This window comes from Thalassophryne amazonica, chromosome 11 (genome assembly GCF_902500255.1).
Source record: "Thalassophryne amazonica chromosome 11, fThaAma1.1, whole genome shotgun sequence".
Classification (NCBI taxonomy): Eukaryota; Metazoa; Chordata; class Actinopteri; order Batrachoidiformes; family Batrachoididae; genus Thalassophryne; species Thalassophryne amazonica.
Window position 1 is genome coordinate 54,521,558 of NC_047113.1, and position 6,698 is coordinate 54,528,255.

The 6,698-nt window shown below is 41.8% G+C and overlaps 1 long non-coding RNA gene across 1 annotated transcript; it reads right to left on the reverse strand.

Moving 5' to 3' along the window:
- Positions 1–1,176: 1,176 nt before the first annotated feature.
- On the reverse strand, positions 1,177–2,983 carry LOC117520808. The gene is made up of 3 exons (XR_004563771.1): positions 2,970–2,983; positions 2,797–2,860; positions 1,177–1,281 (listed from the first exon to the last, which is right to left on the reverse strand). It is a non-coding gene; the product is annotated as an uncharacterized LOC117520808 (long non-coding RNA).
- Between the last annotated feature and the right edge of the window lie 3,715 nt (positions 2,984–6,698).

Sequence of the window (6,698 nt, forward strand, 5' to 3'; positions counted from 1 at the left end):
CATAGGCCCATCTGCACCACTTGAAGAAACAGATTTTGATTCCTGACAATATCTGCATCATTTTGCGTTTAAAAATTTGCACTACAAAACTTAAACATGTAATTTCTTAAAATAAATACATAAGTAAAAAGATAGGTAATTTTCAGTAATTCAAACAGATATGGCAGCACGGTGGATTAGTGGGTCGCACTGTTGCCTCACAGCAAGAAGGTTGTGGGTTCGATTCCCACCTGGGGTCTTTCTGTGTGGAGTTTGCACGTTCTCCTCATGTTTGCGTGGGTTCCCTCCGGGTGTTCTGGCTTCCTCCCACCAAAGACATGCAGGTTAGGCAAACTGAAAACTTTAAATTGTCCGTAAGTGTGCGTGTGGGTGTGAATGTGTTTGTTTGTCTATATGTGGCCCTGTGACAGACTGGTGTCCTGTCCACGGTGTACGCTGTGCCTCACGCCCTATGACTGCTGGGATACGCTCCAACCCCACCCCCACCCCCTCACCCCATCCCCATGACTCTTAATTGGAGTAAGTGGGTATGGAAAATGGAAGAAAAGATATGTTTTAACATATTATGTTTTAATTTATAATTTGTCATGACATAAAGAAAAAAACATTTGTGGTTATATCAATAATTGATTATTAAGTAATCCAAAAGTACTTTTTTGTAATCCAGTATATTTTGTCTAGAATTACAGAAATGGCAATGCAATTCAGTATTATAAAATTCAGTAACTGATAACCGACTGCCTATGTTCAACTTTTGCTTGCAAATTGTTTACTAGCTGTAGTTTAGTTTACTACATGTTTCATAAACTGCTTCAGAACATGATTAAGTATGCTGGCAGGCTACCGGTAGCTTCCTTGAAAAAAACAAAAAACAGATTGTTGAGTTTGCCACCTCTGAGTCACCCTGCAGAGTGCAAACCATCTCTACTCTCTCTGCTAAATACAGACAAAAATTCTGTCATAACTCATATGTGCTACAACAGGTGCTACAAATAGCAGCATGCGTTCCTGCTAGGCAACACATTGTGAAGTGACCTTCTCAATTACTTTTTTTTGTAAATCCTATAATTACACGTCTGCCATTTGTCATGATATTTTAAGAAAAGGTCATTAAATGGAATGCATGATTCCATTGAAACGTTGCCATGATAATGAACACCAACACGATCACCTTACCGTCTTTTTCCAGCTCCCAGTTGCAGTCCATCTGTCTCTCAGCTTGAACCCAGTAGCGGCTGTCTGTCCAGAGTGCAGCTTTGGTCTGCGTAACGACAGCAGTGCCTGGACACAGCAGGACAGCCGCTGCGTTAAATTACAAACAACTAAAATGCCATTGATGATGGGTAACAGTGCATGATGCCTGGCACGGGTCTGGACTGAGTGCATGCACTAGTTGCATACACCATGCTGTGAAACTGCCCAGGTTACCAATTAGCAACCAGTCAGGCAACACTGGTCCAACTGCCCCTCTTGAAAGTCAATGTCTCGCCATCAGGTGAGGTGAAACGTGAGTGTCCCCTTGGCCTTGACAGCTTGCCAGAGCCCTCAGAACAGAGGTATCTGCATGGTGGTTCATGTTTAAGTGTGAACGCAGTACCTCTGTGGCCAAAATGTCATAGCTGACATTCTCTAATGCAGGGTAGGCAACCTGTTCCAGAAAGAGCCATGAGGGTGCAGGTTTTCTTTGCAGCCACTGACTCCACCAGGTGATTTTACTGATTAATATCACTTTGAGCAGATGGAATCAGTTATATCACTTTGAGCAGATGGAATCAGTTAATCAGTGAAATCACCTGGTGGAGTCAGTGGCTGCAAAGAAAACCTGCACCCTCATGGCTCTTTCTGGAACAGGTTGCCTACCCCTGCTCTAATGTCTGGATGTCTTTAGTCCTTGGCCTCTTTGGGGGGGATCTCTGGGGAGATCTCAAACTTGTAGTTCATCCAAGACAGATGAGGAATTTACAGGAACTGGAGGCATTTTGCCAAGAAGAATGAGCAGCTTTACCATCAGAGAAAATAAAGAGCCTTGTCCACAACTGCCACAAAAAACTCCAAGCTGTCATTGATGTAAAGGGGGCAATGCACGGTATTAAGAACTGGGGTATGTATACTTTTGATCAGGGTCATTTCGGTAGTTTCTGTTGTCATTATGATTTTAAAAGAGTAAAAACAGTTGTTTGACAATAAATGGCATCACACAACCACAAACCATGAGTGAATAAAAGGTTTTTGTGTTTGTGCCAGGGTATGTAAACATTTGAGCACAACTCTAATTGTTTGGTCACAGATGTGACTCTACTAAGTTCCCTTCTAGTTTGTGATTGCACAACTCTTTATGAAAGTACATTTGCAAATCACATAATGAAGAAAGTGTAACACTTTATGACAAAATGACCTGTTGGTTGAACTGCACTCCTTGAAGCAGTATTCCACCCCAAATGAAGTTGTTGGCAGAGACTGAAAGACTGTTACTGGTACACTTCCAAAACATTTGGAAGCTTTCCCGTCCTGTCATTTGTATTCTTATCATTTTATGTGCGATAGCTGACTTTGGCAACGTGTACAAAATGCACTCTACGTCCAATCCCCATTTATTGCCTGGAAATATCGCTTACAATTCGCGGGACAATAACTGATAAAAGATAGAGTGGAATCATGTGTCTCTGAGGAGGCTGTGTAGCGAGAATGTGGGAGGCAGAGGTGCTGAACTTGGCACTTAGATATGAGGAGTTGAGTCATGGGGAGGAGAGGAGGAGGACGAGGAGGAGAAAGAAAAGACAAGAGACAAAACTGTACCTGCAGAACCCGTGAAGCCAGTCATGAAGGCCATCCTGGCATCACGTGGCGCGATATACTCGCTCTGGCATAGAAAGAGAGTGGGTTAGCATCACACACACACACGCACACACACACACACACACACACACAGGGAGTGGGCCCTGGATGAATTAGATGGACAGCAGCTGTACCAGATGTGCATCACCTGCTGGGAATAATGTAGGCGGAGATGTTCTGCAGGTTCATGCTTCTTCGCAGCTCCTGCAGCTGGAGAGTCGTATTTACGGTTGTGCTGGGAGGAACTGTAACACACACACACACACACACACACACACACACACACCACACACACACACACACACACACACACACACACACACACACACACACACACACACACACACACACGCACACAAGAGTTCTTTATTTTGATGAGAGTCAGTTGATTCTCCATCGTTTGTTGTGTAATGTTTTACGAAGGAAAACAAAAGTGCAGCTTATCTGAAGTCAATTTCATGGCTGTTTTTTTTTTTTTTTTGGATTATATGATCATTAGTAGTTTGAAATCCCAGTTTGAAATCCCAGTTTGAAATCCCAGTCCTTCCTTTTCCTTGGACACCAAAAAGGTAAGTCTCACCGGTGGGTGAGCAGAGCAGTTCCTCTCTGTTGTCTCATGTGCAGCAGCAGCAGCAGCAGCAGTGTTTCCTGAAAATGAGAGTTGCATAGTAGGAAGAAAATCCTGGAAGTGATGCAGAGCTGAACCGAGGACGTTCCTGCATCAGTGCAAATGTGTGCAGACACATCCTCCATCAGTAATCCAGCTATTCTGATGAGTGTCAGTCAGTCCTGAGCGCCTTCACATATGCTCCACTCAACATACCTTAAACAGAGCTGACATCTCACCTAGACACATTTTATGCACAGGCATCCCACACGTGTGGGAAGAGCAGAAAACAAATTCTAATGCTGCCTTTTAAAGTGATTTTTTTTTTTTTTTTGATGAGGCAGCATGGTTGCAAAGATGAAACAGACTGCGTGAAGTTAAACAGGATATGACTACACACATGGGGACATTCGTGCAGCACACAGACAGTTTCGGTTTGCATGAAGATGAATGAACTTTTATAAATAATGATTTACCTGCCAGCACTGCTGCTAGAGACAGAGCAAAGATTCCAACCAGAGGACTGCATCTCTCCACAAGCAGATCCACAGTGAATGGCTTCACAGAAAGCAATTCAGGTGTGGTGCTCGTGCACGTGGGACTCTCCTCCCTCCCTCTCACTACCTCATGCGCCCCTCTGATCGGAATCTCACAGTGGTTTTTATTCAGGGTAGATCTCGGTCCATTTCTGTGCTGCAGGGTATCTCACAAATGGGTCGCACCCACCTCACTGAAGTTAATATAACTCAAAAATATTTGTCATAATACTTAGATAAACCATTTTAAGTGTTACCAACTACAACTCGAATTCCAATGAAGTTGGGACATTGTGTAAAATGTAAATAAAAACAGAATACAATGATTTGCAAATCCTCTCAACCTATATTCAATTGAATACACCACAAAGACAAGACTTTTAATGTTCAAACTGATAACTTTAGTGTTTTTGTGCAAATATTTATTCATGTTGAATGGATGCCTGCAGCACGTTTCAAAAAGTTGGGACAGTGGTATGTTTACCACTGTGTACATCACCTTTCCTTCTAACAACACTCAATAAGCGTTTGGGAACTGAGGACACTAATTGTTGAAGCTTTGTAGGTGGAATTCTTTCCCATTCTTGTTTGATGTATGACTTCAGTTGTTCAACAGTCCGGGGTCTCCATGTAGTATTTTGCACTTCATAATGCGCCACACATTTTCATGTGGGCGACAGGTCTGGACTGCAGGCAGGCCAGTCTAGTACCTGCACTCTTTTATTACGAAGCGACACTGTTGTAACACGTGCAGAATGTGGCTTGACATTGTTTTGCTGAAATAAGCAGGGACGTCCCTGAAAAAGACGTCCTTGGATGGCAGCATGTGTTGCTCCACAACCTGGATGTACCTTTCAGCATTGATGGTGTCATCACAGATGTGTAAGTTGCCCATGCCACGGGCACTAACACACCCCCATACCATCACAGATGCTGGCTTTTGAACTTTGAACTGGGAACATCTGGATGTTTTTTCCTCTTTTGTCTGGAGGACATGACGTCCATGATTTCCAAAAACAATATGAAATGTTCATTAGAACACAGCACACTTTTCCACTTTGCGTCTGTTCTTTTCAAATGAGCTCTCGGGCCCAGAGAAGGTGGCAGCGTTTCTAGATGTTGTTGATGTATGGCTTTCGCTTTGCATGGTAGAGTTTTAACTTGCACTTGTAGAAATAGCGACAAAACTGTGCTAATTGACAATGGTTTTCTGATGTGTTCCTGAGCCCACGCAGTAAGATCCTTTACACAATGATGTCGGTTTTTAATGCAGTGCCACCTGAGGGGTCGAAGGTCACGGGCATTCAATGTTGGTTTTAGGCCCTTGCCGTTTACATGTATAAAGTTCTCCAGATGCTCTGAATCTTATATATGGACTGTAGATGACGGAATCCCTAAGTTCCTTGCAATTGAACGTTGAGAAACATTGTTCTTAAACTGCTGGACTATTTCTTCATGCAGTTGTTCACAAAGTGGTGATCCTCGCCCCATCTTTGCTTGTGAGCGGTTGAGCCTTTTGGGGATGCTCCTTTTAAACCCAGTCATGACTCTCACCTGTTTCCAATTAACCTGTTCACTGTGGAATGTTCCACAGGTGAATAGGCTGTGCTGTTCTTTGAGCATTCGTCAACTTTCCAGTCTTTTGTTGCTCCTGTCCCAGCTTTTTTTAAATGTGTTGTAGGCATCCATTTCAAATGAGCAATATTTGCAGAAAAAAGCAAACAGTTTGAACATAAATATCTTGTCTTGTGGTGTATTCAATTGAATATAGGTTTGCAAATCATTGCATTCTGTTTTTATTACATTTCACACAACGTCCCACCATCATTGGAATTAGGGTTGTAGGTTTTTTTTTTTTTGTAGTTGCCCTAATAAGAATCTCATGATTTTTTTTATGTTATCAGTTTCAGCAAAATTTTTGATTTCAATGAACTATTGGGTTTTACTGTGCTGTTTAACCATAGTCAGTGCACTTGGTGTCCAAGTGAACCCTGAGGGTATGTTTATTAATATGTTTTTTGAATTGTTATACTTAGTCATCCGGAAATTTTATGTAATTAGCAGTCTTATACAACTGTGTTCCATTTAACTTATTTTGTTCCAATTTAATTAAATATGTTTGGCTACATAATAGTTTTTCTTATGGGGTCCAATGGGACCCCAGTTTAATATAATGGGGATAGGTGGTTGGGTGAGTATTTAGTGGTGGGCTGAGTAATGCAGTTCTTCAACAGTCATAACAATACTATTCTGTTGGAGGCGTCACACTATGTTTGGACCAGACCCTGTTCTGGATCTTTCCACAGGTGTTTCCTATCTGTATAGGTGGTTGGGTGACTTTAAAAGATTGTAAGGCAACAATGCTATGATCTTCTTTTTAATATATATATATATATATATATATTATATATATATATATATATATATATATATATATATATACGAGGGCTATTAGAAAAGTATCCGACCTTATTATTTTTTCAAAACCATATGGATTTGAATCACGTGTGATTACATCAGACATGCTTGAACCCTCGTGGGCATGTGAGAGTTTTTTCACGCCTGTCGGTTACGTCATTCGCCTGTGGGCAGTCTTTGAGTGAGGAGTGGCCCCCCCTCTCCTCGATTTTTTCATTGTTTAGGAATGGCTCAGAGACTGCTGCTTTGTTTGATCAAATTTTTTCAAACTGTAAGGCACAACTGAGTGGACACCATTCGAT